This window comes from Oncorhynchus kisutch, linkage group LG12 (assembly GCF_002021735.2).
Source record: "Oncorhynchus kisutch isolate 150728-3 linkage group LG12, Okis_V2, whole genome shotgun sequence".
In the NCBI taxonomy this organism is placed as follows: Eukaryota; Metazoa; Chordata; class Actinopteri; order Salmoniformes; family Salmonidae; genus Oncorhynchus; species Oncorhynchus kisutch.
Window position 1 is genome coordinate 21,080,025 of NC_034185.2, and position 14,279 is coordinate 21,094,303.

Here is a 14,279-nt window from a genome sequence, read left to right on the forward strand (position 1 = left end):
TGTGAATTGATCGCCCCCCATCTAGCTTCAGAGTTTGTTCTGTTGGGTGACCTAAACTGGGATATGCTTAACACCCCGCCAGTCCTACAATCTAAGCTAGATGCCCTCAATCTCACACAAATCATCAAGGAACCCACCAGGTACAACCCTAACTCTGTAAACAAGGGCACCCTCATAGACGTCATCCTGACCAACTGGCCCTCCAAATACACTTCAACCAGGATCTCAGCGATCACTGCCTCATTGCCTGTATCCGCTACGGAGCCGCAGTCAAACGACCACCCCTCATCACTGTCAAACGCTCCCTAAAACACTTCTGTGAGCAGGCCTTTCTAATCGACCTGGCCCGGGTATCCTGGAAGGACATCGACCTCATCCCGTCAGTTGAGGATGCCTGGTCATTCTTTAAAAGTAACTTCCTCACCATTTTAGATAAGCATGCTCCGTTCAAAAAATGCAGAACTAAGAACAGATACAGCCCTTGGTTCACCCCAGACCTGACTGCCCTCGACCAGCACAAAAACATCCTGTGGCCGACTGCAATAGCATCGAATAGTCCCCGTGATATGCAACTGTTCAGGGAAGTCCGGAACCAATACACGCAGTCAGTCAGGAAAGCTAAGGCCAGCTTCTTCAGGCAGAAGTTTGCATCCTGTAGCTCCAACTCCAAAAAGTTCTGGGACACTGTGAAGTCCATGGAGAACAAGAGCACCTCCTCCCAGCTGCCCACTGCACTGAGGCTAGGTAACACGGTCACCACTGATAAATCCATGATTATCGAAAACTTCAATAAGCATTTCTCAACGGCTGGCCATGCCTTCCGCCTGGCTACTTCAACCTAGGCCAACAGCTCCGCCCCCCCCCCCCCGCAGCTCCTCGCCCAAGCCTCTCCAGGTTCTCCTTTACCCAAATCCAGATAGCAGATGTTCTGAAAGAGCTGCAAAACCTGGACCCGTACAAATCAGCTGGGCTTGACAATCTGGACCCTCTATTTCTGAAACTATCTGCCACCATTGTCGCAACCCCTATTACCAGCCTGTTCAACCTCTCTTTCATCTCGTCTGAGATCCCCAAGGATTGGAAAGCTGCCGCAGTCATCCCCCTCTTCAAAGGGGGAGACACCCTGGACCCAAACTGTTACAGACCTATATCCATCCTGCCCTGCCTATCTAAGGTCTTCGAAAGCTAAGTCAACAAACAGGTCACTGACCATCGTACCTTCTCCGCTGTGCAATCTGGTTTCCGAGCCGGTCACGGGTGCACCTCAGCCACACTCAAGGTACTAAACGATATCATAACCGCCATCGATAAAAGACAGTACTGTGCAGCCGTCTTCATCGACCTTGCCAAGGCTTTCGACTCTGTCAATCACCATATTCTTATCGGCAGACTCAGTAGCCTCGGTTTTTCGGATGACTGCCTTGCCTGGTTCACCAATTACTTTGCAGACAGAGTTCAGTGTGTCAAATCGGAGGGCATGCTGTCCGGTCCTCTGGCAGTCTCTATGGGGGTGCCACAGGGTTCAATTCTCGGGCTGACTCTTTTCTCTGTGTATATCAATGATGTTGCTCTTGCTGCGGGCGATTCCCTGATCCACCTCTACGCAGACGACACCATTCTATATACTTTCGGCCCGTCTTTGGACACTGTGCTATCTAACCTCCAAACAAGCTTCAATGCCATACAACACTCCTTCCGTGGCCTCCAACTGCTCTTAAACGCTAGTAAAACCAAATGCATGCTTTTCAACCGGTCGCTGCCTGCACCTGCATGCCCGACTAGCATCACCACCCTGGATGGTTCCGACCTAGAATATGTGGACGTCTATAAGTACCTAGGTGTCTGGCTAGACTGCAAACTCTCCTTCCAGACTCATATCAAACATCTCCAATCGAAAATCAAATCAAGAGTCGGCTTTCTATTCCGCAACAAAGCCTCCTTCACTCACGCCGCCAAGCTTACCCTAGTAAAACTGACTATCCTACCGATCCTCGACTTCGGCGATGTCATCTACAAAATGGCTTCCAACACTCTACTCAGCAAACTGGATGCAGTCTATCACAGTGCCATCCGTTTTGTCACTAAAGCACCTTATACCACCCACCACTGCGACTTGTATGCTCTAGTCGGCTGGCCCTCGCTACATATTCGTCGCCAGACCCACTGGCTCCAGGTCATCTACAAGTCCATGCTAGGTAAAGCTCCGCCTTATCTCAGCTCACTGGTCACGATGGCAACACCCATCCGTAGCACGCGCTCCAGCAGGTGTATCTCACTGATCATCCCTAAAGCCAACACCTCATTTGGCCGCCTTTCGTTCCAGTACTCTGCTGCCTGTGACTGGAACGAATTGCAAAAATCGCTGAAGTTGGAGATTTTTATCTCCCTCACCAACTTCAAACATCAGCTATCTGAGCAGCTAACCGATCGCTGCAGCTGTACATAGTCTATTGGTAAATAGCCCACCCTTTTCACCTACCTCATCCCCATACTGTTTTTATTTATTTACTTTTCTGCTCTTCTGCACACCAATATCTCTACCTGTACATGACCATCTGATCATTTATCACTCCAGTGTTCATCTGCAAAATTGTAATTATTTGCCTACCTCCTCATGCCTTTTGCACACATTGTATATAGACCCCCCCTTTGTTTTCTACTGTGTTATTGACTTGTTAATTGTTTACTCCATGTGTAACTCTTTGTTGTATGCTCACACTGCTATGCTTTATCTTGGCCAGGTCGCAGTTGCAAATGAGAACTTGTTCTCAACTAGCCTACCTGGTTAAATAAAGGTGAAATAAAAAATAAAAAAATAAAAATCTTCACAAGGTCCTTTGCTGTTGTTCTGGGATTGATTTGCACTTTTCACACCAAAGTACGTTCATCTCTACGAGACAGAACGCGTCTCCTTCCTGAGCGGTATGATGGCTGCGTGGTCCTATGGTGTTTATACTTGCGTACTATTGTTTGTACAGATGAACGTGGTACCTTCAGGTGTTTGGAAATTGCTCCCAAGGATGAAACATCTTGGCTGATTTCTTTTGATTTTCCCATGATGTCAAGCACTGAGTTTGAAGGTAGGCCTTGAAATACATCCACAGGTACACCTACAATTGACTCAAATGATGTCAATTAGCCTATCAGGAGCTTCTAGAGCCATGACATCATTTTATGGAATTTTCCAAGCTATTTAAAGGCACAGTCAACTTAGTGTATGTAAACCTCTGACCCACTGGAATTGTGATACAGTGGATTATAAATGAAATAATCTGTCTGTAAACAATTGTTGGAAAAATTACTTGTGTCATGCACAAAGTAGATGTCGTAACAGACTTGCCAAAACTATAGTTTGTTAACAAGACATTTGTGGAGTGGTTGAAAAAACAAGTTTTAATGACTCCACCCTATTTGTATGTAAACTCCCGTCTTCAACTGTAGGTGGCGCGTGCCTAAACGGCACTATGTTTGAGGATGCCATACTAGAAACCTGGTCCGAAAAAAATCAGCAGTCAGTTTGGAAATGTTCTACGACATTTCAAATGTGGTTAACTGTCACCCCCTTGTTCCAAAAACGTTCTGGCTCCAAATGGGAACAACTCCCCAGAGGACACTCACCGCTTTAGGGGTATGTGCACTATCACTCCGCAATGGAACAAAGGAAGTATCTCACTACCTATTACTTGTCACGAACCTCCCACATACAGTCTGTGGGAGCGTACATTTTGGTAAGACTGGGTGGTAATGTCATTGTCACATTGAAAATATTCAATACAAATTCCTCCTAAATATAAATGTATTTGCTACTACAGTACACAATCTTTTGTAAAGCTACGTCAATATAATATCAGGAATTAAGGTAAGACCCAAGTGCAGACTGTGTGAAGTAACAATGTTTATTGTATCCACAGGGGCAGGCAAACGACAGGTCAAGGCAGGCAGAGGTTAGTAATCCAGAGGTGGAGCAAAGATACTTGATGGCAGGCAGGTTCAGAGACAGGCAGAGGTTGGTAATCCAGAGGTGGAGCAAAGATACTTGATGGCAGGCAGGCTCAGAGACAGGCAGTGGTCAGGCGGGCAGGTACAGGGTCAGGACAGGCAGTGGTCAGGCGGGCAGGTACAGGGTCAGGACAGGCAGTGGTCAGGCGGGCAGGTACAGGGTCAGGACAGGCAGTGGTCAGGCGGGCAGGTACAGGGTCAGGACAGGCAGTGGTCAGGCGGGCAGGTACAGGGTCAGGACAGGCAGTGGTCAGACGGGCAGGTACAGGGTCAGGACAGGCAAAGGTCAAAAACCAGGAGGATGAGGGGAAAAAGCGAGAACAGGGATAACCAGGAGCTGAGACAAAACGCGGGTAGACTTGAACAAATGAAATTAACTGGCAACCGACAGACAGAAAACACAGGTATAAATACACAGGGGATAATGTGGAAGATGGGCGACACCTGGAGGGGGTGGAGACAAGCACAAGGACAGGTGAAACAGATCCGGGCGTGACATATAATGTAAAACTATGTGTGAACAGTGCTGTATGTACCTAATTATTTCAATCTAAACAATGACATGGCCATCTTAGATGATGTGTTCAAGGAGGCAAATGAAGAGAAGCATTTGAGAAACCTCTTCTGAACATTCCACTTGTGCCAATACTTGCCAGGTCTTTTTCGTGAAACTGTGTTTAACTTATAAATCATTTCTAACTCTTTTATTGATCTTTTATTGTATTTTGAATGTCAAAATATTTGGATTTGGTTGGTGTTAAACTAAACTTAACAGCTCTTTGGTCTAATGGCATATGTTGAACTAAACAGTTTACATTTATCAGACACTCGTATCCAGACAGATTTACTTGGAGCAATTAGGGTTAAGTGCCTTGCTTAAGAGCACATCAACAGATGTTTCACCTATTCAGCTCAGGGATTCAAACCAGTGAGCAGTGACCTTTCGGTTACTGGCCCAACGATACTAAACGCTAGGCTAACTCCCCAGCTCAACACCAGACATTTGGTCTAATGGATGGTGTTGAACTAAACAGCAGGTATCCGGATTTGAGTCCCATTTGAAATGTGTTGTAAAGCAGAGCATAGAGTGGATCATGTGACTGAAAAGCATGACATGCAGATCAGGAAGCAGAGTGACATATTTGAAGTATTGAGGAGTTTTACTATAAATACTTGGCCTGTGATGGAGGATGTATTTAGATTCAAAGCAAAGTATCAAGTACTGTGTCTTTGGTGATCTCATTCTACATCTCATGAGTAGGGATGCTTAGCATCTATCTAAAGATATCACAGAGAAAGGCACACTCATTTCAGGGAGCAACCAATCAGAACAAATCACAGAGAAAGACCTACAAAACACTTGGTATCATTCTGGACACCATTTCATATCTCCAACTGATCCCTTTATTAGTTACTCTAACCCACCAGCTCTGTTTGTAACATTTATATGGATTGGCTATTTGAATTAAACTATTAATCCATGGTATATGCAATGTTTTACATTTGATTCAGGAGAGTTTAGAATTATCATTTCTAGTAAAATATTTCAAATCGATTCTCCTCCCTCAACTTCCAGACTTGTCTCCGTGCTGTTGTGCTGTTTGTTGCTAACGTAAACTCACTCACTTTTGTACATTGGTCCGTACAATTGACCTTATTTTAGCTCCCCAAAAACGTAATACTTCCAGATCAACTGTAATGTCAATACCATTGTAAAGCACAATTTCTCCCCTTTCCAACAGAATCATTTACATGACCCCACACTGCCCATTTCTGCATGATTCAAGAAGGCAATGAGCCCCATCGGGGCTTTTTAAAAATGGCGGGTGAGGTAGCGAAAGTCATGCGTAATTGTGAGAAGGAGAGATGTTGTGTGGGAATATTGCTTTTTTTCACTCGATCTGTCCAACTTATCACCTTATCGCCTCTAAAATGTAAATAAAACACTATAAAGAGTTTATATAATGTGTCATTACATACCTATTTGAAGGTTTGTGTCGAATTTGAATCGGGTTTTTAGGGCGGTGCTAAAGTTATCTTAGAAGTAAAACAGAGGCTTTGAGAATGAGGATCGCATGCAATGATGACGCAAAAAATGACTAGGTATCCCCCCCTTACCCCCGTCACTGTCCATTTCATGTTTTTAAAGGATAATAAAAGTGCTACACCTGGTGGAGAGAGATTGTAAGACAGAAATAGTTTCTTTATGCGTGCTGTACGTTACGACATGACACGTCACGATGTAACGGAGGGTCCGTTTTTTCAACTTTTCTCCAATACCAGACAGGCATTACCATGTCGATCAACGCTTGAATAGAAACCTAGTTCATACCCCCGATTTTGAAGTCAACACAGTCCCATTAGTTTTCTTTGTACGGAATGGGGTGAGTTTACGTTATATAGCTATCTGCCAAACTTTTAGTTTTTTCACTTTTAATACATTTACCAACGTCTTAGTTATTTCCTCGCTCAACTTTTTTCATTAAACCTTTTCTCCCCGGACGCTTTATCTGGGAATGGTTCTACAGGACCTCCACCAGCTGAAAAAGCTAAGTAGTAACATTAACACTATGCCATCTAATTGCAGTCGATGTACTAAAAATGTACAAGAGAACTATATCCTTATGGTGAGGATAGCCGTGTTGCAAGCACAGCTTCTGATGCAATCGTTAGGCAAGGGCAATTTAAGTGTAGGAAAGGATGAAACAGCGTTTGTGCCACCAGTAAGTACAGACAGTAGTATAAACTCCACAGACCTACTCCAAAAGGATTTCTGGGCCATCATCAACTCAGTTGGTTTTGTACTCATTGCCACAGTAATACCCTAGATCTAGTTTGTCCTGTGGAATAAATATTGTGGATCTAAATACTTTCCTCATAATCCTGGACTATCGGACCACCATTTTATTACGTTTGCAATCGCAGCAAATAATCTGCTCAGACCCCAAGGATCAGCAAATGCTGTGCTGTAAATTCTCGGACAACCCAAAGATTTCTAAATGCCCTTCCAGACTCCCTCCACCTACCAAAGGACGTCGGAGTACAAAAATTGGTTAACCACCTAACTGAGGATCTTAATTTAACTTTAAGTAATATCCAAGATGCAGTCGCACCCCTAAAAACCTTTGTCACAAGAAATTTGCTCCCTGAAATACAGAAAACACAGAGCCCTGAAGCAAGATTCCAGAAAATTGGAACGGAAATGTTGCTCCACCAAACTGGAAGTATTCCGACTAGCTTTCTTTGATGAAAAGATCATGATCATTAGAAAGCAAATTACGGACATACTTTGAATCTGCATATTTCTCCAAAGCTCAGTTGTCCTTAGTCTGCACAGAACTGCAAGGACCTAGGATCAATGGAGACACTCAAGTTTTTTAATCCTGTATCTCTTGACATATTCATGAAAATAGTCATTGCCTCTAAACTGTCAAGCTGCATACTGGACCCTATTCCAACTAAACTACTGAAAGAGCTACTTCCTGTGCTTGGCCCTCCTTTGTTGAACATAATAAAGGTCTCACTATCCACCGGATGTGTACCAAACTCACTAAAAGTGGCAGTAATAAAGCCTCTTGAAAAAGCCAAACCTTGACCCAGAAAATATAAAAAACTATCGGCCTATATCGAGTCTCCCATTCCTCTCCCAAAAAAAATTAAAAGCTGTTGCGCAGCAACTCACTGCCTTCGTGAATACAAACAATGTATACAAAATGCTTCAGTCTGGATTTAGACCCCATCACAGCACTGAGACTGCACTCGTGAATGTGGTAAATTACCTTTTGATTGCGTCAGACCAAGGCCCTGCATCTGTCCTCATGTTCCTAGACCTTAGCACTGCTTTTGACACCATCGATGACCACATTCTTTTGGAGAGATTAGAAACCTTAATTGGTCTACATGGATAAGTTCTTTCCTGGTTTAGATATAATCTGTCTGAAGATATCAATTTCTCTCAGTGGATGGTTTGTCCTGTGTTTCAGACATAAGGATGTCGATGGAGGCAAATGTTTTACTTTTAATCTCAGACAAAACAGAGATGCTAGTTCTAGGTCCCAAGAAACAAAGAGATCTGCTGTTGGATCTGACAATTAATCTTGATGGTTGTACAGTCGTCTCAAATAAAACTATTAAGGACCTCTGCGTTACTCTGGACCCTGATCTCTCTTCTGACGAAAATATCAAGAATATTTCAAGGACAGCTTTTTTCCATCTTTGTAACATTGCAGAAATCAGAAACTTGTTGTCCAAAAATGATGCAGAAAATGCTTTTGTCACTTCTAGATTAGACTACTGGATTAAGCACAAAATACACTTCAGTTAGTGCTAAACATGGCTGCTGGAATCCTGACTAGAACAAAAACAATTATCATATTACTCCAGTGCTAGCCTCTCTACATTGGCTTCCTGTTAAGGCTAGGGCTGATTAAGGATTTACTGAGTGACACAGACTCGGTCTCGACCTTCAAGTCTTTATTGAAGACTCATCTCTTCAGTAGGTCCTATGATTGAGTGTAGTCTGGTCCAGGGGTGCGAAGGTGAATGGCAAGGCACTAGAGCGACGAACTGCCCTTGTTGTCTCTGCCTAGCCGGCTCCCCTCTCTCCACTGGGATTCTCTGCCTCTGAACCTATTACTATCACTGGCTTACTAGCTCTTTCATGCCGTCAATAGGAGGGGTCCCTCACTTGAGTGGGTTGAGTCGACATGATCTTCCTGTCCGGTTTTCCACTCCCCTCAGGCTCGTGCAGTGGAGGAGATCTTCGTGGGCTAGTCTCTGCCTTGTCTCAGGGTAGTAAGTTGGTGGTCTGTTGATATCCCTCTAGTGGTGTGGGGGCTGTGCTTTGGTAAAGTGGCTGGGGTAATCCTGCCTGGTTGGCCCTGTATGGTCATCGGACAGGGCCACAGTGTCCCCCGACCAACCCGTCTCAGATTCCAGCGTCTGTGCTGCAATAGTCTATGTGCAGGGGGGCTAGGGTCAGTGTGTTATATCTTGTTTAATTCTCCTGTTTTATCTGGTGTCCTGTACAAATTTAAGCATGCTCCCTCTAATTCTCTCTCTCTCCCTCTCCCTCTCCCGGAGGACCTGAGCCCTAGGGTCATGCCTCAGGACTACCTGACCTGATGATCCCTGGCTGTCCCCAGTCCACCTGGTTGTGCTGCTGCTCCAGTTTCAACTGTTCTGCCTGTGGCTAGGGAACCCTGACCTGTTCACTGGATGTGTTACCTTGTCCCGGACCTGCTGTTTTCGACTCTCTACTGCACCTGCTGTCTCGACCTCTGAATGATCGGATATGAAAAGGCTAAGCCAACTGACATTTACTCCTGAGGTACTGACCTGTTGCACCCTCTACAACCACTGTGATTATTATTTGACCCTGCTGGTCATATATGAACATTTGAACATCTTGAAGAACAATCTGGGATTAAATGGCCATGTACTCTTATAATCTCCACCCGGCACAGCCAGAAGAGGACTGGCCACCCCTCAGAACCTGGTTCCTCTCTAGGTTTCTTCCTAGGTTCCTGCCTTTTTGGGAGTTTTTCCTAGCCACCGTCTTCTACATCTGCATTGCTTGCTGTTTGGGGTTTTAGGCTGGGTTTCTGTAAAACACTGTGACAAATAATGTATTGTGTAATTTTGGAGTCACTTTTATTGTACAAAAGAATATAATATATTTCTAAACACTACTACATTAATGTAGATGCTACCATGATTACAGATCATCCTGAATTAATTGTGAATAGTGATGAGTGAGAATGTTACAGAGGGTCAAAGATCATACTAACCAAGACATGCTAACCTCTCACCCATACCAATAACAGGGGAGGTTAGAATGTCTCGGGGGTATGATATTTTGACCTTAAGGGGTGTCAATAATTGGACCCCTACATAAAAATAAAAAAAATAAAGTATTACTTGTTAAACTAAACATCTTTCTCTGAGCAATTGTAGTAGTATAAAATAAAACAATTTCTCATTTTTTTGGAGCGTACAATATACTGTAGCTCAGTATTTTAATTATTTATTTTATACAGTCATTTCTGCTCATCTTTATCAAGGGTGTCAATTATTTCGAATCCCACTGTATTTACTTGACACCCCTGTTTCAGACCCCACAAAATGATTGACACCCCTGTTTTCAATACCTTTCAATATCTCACCTTGCCGAGGATAACATCACAAAGCCTTTTTCTACAATGTTTTATGAGATTAGTGAATGTGTTGGGAGGGATCTTAGACAATTCCTTAACACAGAATATTTCCATATCCTTCATATCCTTTGTCTGTGCTTATGGACTGCCCTCTTCAATTCAAGTCTGGCGTCTGAGATGGCCATGTCAATTTCAACAATTTCTTTGTGGATTTTAGTACTTATAGTTATTGTCTTGCTGGAAGATCCACTTGCGGCCAAGTGTAAATCTTCTGGCAGAGGCAACCAGGTTTTTGGCTAAAATGTCGTGGTACTTAATAAAGTTCATGATTCCTTTGACCTTAACAAGGGCCTTAGGACCAGCAGAAGCAAAATAGCCCAATAACCTCAAAGATTCACAAGTGTGGCCCCCGAGTGGTGCAGCGGTCTAAGGCTCTGCATCTCAGTGCTAGAGGCATCACTACAGACTCTGGTTTGATTCCAGGCTGTATCACAACTGGCCGTGATTGGGCGGCGCACAATTGGCTCAGTGTCATTTTGGCCAGGATAGGCCGTCATTGTAAATAAGAATTTGTTCTTAACTGACTTAACTGCCTAGTTAAATAAACAATATTTTTTATCACCACCATATTTTACAGTAGGTATTAGATACTTTTCTACATATGCTTCTATTTCTCAACGCCAAACCCACCACTTGTGTGCATGGCCAAAGATATCTATTTTCATTTCATCTGAACATAGCACTGGTTCCAATCGAAGTGCCAATACCGTGTATCAAACTCCAGGCGGCATGTTCATTTAAAAAAATCTGCACAGTTGAGTGTTACTTAATAAATGTATTAAAATGTATTAAAATGTACTTTATTGTTGCTTATTCATGGAAAATATTTTCGGAAATACCCAAGGGGATCTGTTTTGCCATTACAATTCAGCACACAAGTATGAATTATTTTTATGGTGTTTCATACCCCACCTCTCAGCCATGCAGGTGGTGATATAACCACTCACCTCAGCACCATTGAGGATGATCAAACATTGAAAAGTATCATTCCAATTTTAAAGTTTGTATGTGAAGTAATTAGTTCTTCCTTGTGTAAAGTAAGCAATTTGATCAATAATAGCAGCAGAACTCTTCTGTGGAACCTATAGTAAATCACAACACTGCATTGTTCTCTATGGGGACTGGGGAGAGACCACTCTTTTACAGACATGATAAGGTCAATGATCAGAGAGATTACGCCATATGATATGATTGCCAATTTCATTGGTCACAAGGCCATCCAATCAGTTAGTTTACTTTCAAATATGGGTGATCCAAATGCACCTTGAGCCTGGACTATTTATATTTACTGATGTGGTAATAGATTACACAAAATACACAGAACATCATTGCTTATCCCTTTCGAGTTACTAGGAATTTTATCAGATGACTCAAAATCTAAAGAAGGAAACACTCATCATGGACACAAAGTTTATTTGTAGGTTATTTTTTGTGGCAAAGGTTATACTGTTGGTTAGATAAATGTGTGTAATGTACCTTGTGTATTGTTTAACTAGGAACAGTGCATTTGGAAAGTGTTCAGACCCCTTGACTTTTTCTTAATTGTATTATTTATTTTTATTCTAAAATATATATTGTTTTTAAATGTCCCTTATCAATCTACACACAATAAACCATAAACACAAAGCAAAAACTGGTTTAAGAAATGTTTGCTAATTTATGAAACAAATTAAATATTATATTTGCATAAGCATTCAGACCCTTTACTCAGTACTTTGTTGACACATCTTTGGCAGCGATTACAGCCTCGAGTCTTCTTGGGTATAATGTTACAAGATTGACACACCTGTATTTGGGGAGTTTCTCCCATTCTTCTCTGCAGATCCTCTCAAGCTCTGTCAGGTTGGATAGGGAGAATCGCTGCTTAGCTATTTTCAGGTCTCTCCAGAGATGTTTGAATGGGTTCATGTCCGGGCTCTGGCTGGGCCACTCAAGGACATTCGGAGACTTGTCCCAAAGCCCCTCCTGCATTGTCTTGGCTGTGTGCTTAGGGTTGTTGTCCTGCTGGAAGGTGAACCTTTGCCCCAGTTCGAGGTCCTGATTGCTCTGGAGCAGGTTTTCATCAAGGATCTCTCTGTACTTTACTCTGTTCATATTTCCCTCGATCCTGACTAGTCTCCCAGTCCCTGTCATTGAAAAATATTCCCACAGCATGATGCTGCCAACACCATTTTTTATAAAAAAATATATTTTACCTTTATTTAACCAGGTAGGCCAGTTGAGAACAAGTTCTCATTTACAACTGCGACCTGGCCAAGATAAAGCAAAGCAGTGCGACAAAAAAAAAAAAAAAAACAGAGTTACACATGGGATAAACAAAAGTACAGTCAATAACAATAAAACAATCTATATACAGTGTGTGCAAATGGAGTAAGGAGGTAAGGCAATAAATAGGCTATAGTAATTACAATTTATAATTTAGCAAATTAACACTGGAGTGATAGATGTGCAGAGGATGATGTGCAAGTAGAAATACTGGTGTGCAAAAGAGCAAAAAAAGTAAATAAAAACAATATGGGGATGAGGTAGGTAGTTGGATGGGCTATTTACAGATGGGCTGTGTACAGCTGCAGCGATCGGTAAACTGCTAGGACAGCTGATGCTTAAAGTTAGTGAGGGAGATATAAGTCTCCAACTTCAGCGATTTTTGCAAATTTTTCCAGTCATTGGCAGCAGAGAGCTGGAAGGAAAGGTGGCCAAAGGAGGTGTTGGCTTTGGGGATGACCTGTGAGATATACCTGCTGGAGCGCGTGCTATGGGTGGGTGTTGCTATGGTGACCAGTTTTCCATAGGGATGGTGTCAGTTTTCCTCTAGACGTGACGCTTGGCATTCAGGCCAAAGAGTTCAATCTTGGTTCTATCAGACCAGACAATCTTGTTTCTCATGGTCTGAGAATCTTTAGGTGACTTTTGGCAAACTCCAAGGGGGCAGTCATGTGCCGTTTACTGAGGAGTGGCTTCTGTCTGGCCACTCTACTGTACCATAAAGGCCTGATTGGTGGAGTGCTGCAGAGACAGTTGTCCTTCTGGAAGGTTCTACAGCTGTGTTTGTCAGACCATGAGACATCCCGAAAATCGGTCTTCTCACTAAAATGTATGTAGTGTTTTCACGAACATGATTCTTTTCAATGTTTTGCTCTAAGACCCCCACACATTTCATGGGACACGTCTGAAGGTAACCCATACAAATGAATGGAAGTATGGAGGTAGTTTTGTGTGAACTAAAACAAGGAGTTAAATATGTGTCCAAGAAAACAAAAATATATCCTGAACTTTCTTATATCTCCTAGATATAGGACAGATACTTCAAAACCGTATTCCTTATTTATTTGCTTTTGACTCTCTTTTTTGACATTTTTGATAGTGTTGTTGAATTTGTTTCTATGGGCTATTGCAGTAAAGGCCAAATTCAATTCTTTATCAAATCATTTTTTATATAATATAAGAAAATTCAAAACCTAATATTCTAAATCAAATATCTAAATGATCCATGGTATGACCATCTTAAAACAATTTCCATATGTCAGGTTAGTACCCCCAAATATGTGTTTGTTATTCAAAGACATGTAATGGTGTGATGCAATAGAACGTGTCAAATTAGAGACTGTTAACTTGAGGCCACTCATTATGTCAGTCCCTGTTTGCAGTTTCTCCAATGGTAAACTCTACCTCTGGCCCTCACCAGTCATGATGTTCACACCTGCCCAACCAGGGGACTCATTAACTCCTAACACAGCCAGATGTCTAACTGTCTGTTTTGACAACCAGGTGCATTAGCCACGTTTCATACAACACAGGTGAATGAACAAACATCTAGTCTTGAAGCTGATCCTTCCCACAGGCTTTTTAAAAGTTGTTTGGACAACTTGTGTATATTGCATCACTGAATGTGTTCTATGGTTAATCAACAATGTTATCAATCTACAGTTGATTTGCCTAACATAACACAGTGTTTCCCTATTAACTAAATGTTCTAGCTCCATCTTTTAGGGTCTACCCTCACATTTATCTTAGCCTAGCCTACTGTTAGCTGACTTTGGAAAACATTGCAAAGTAAACATAGAC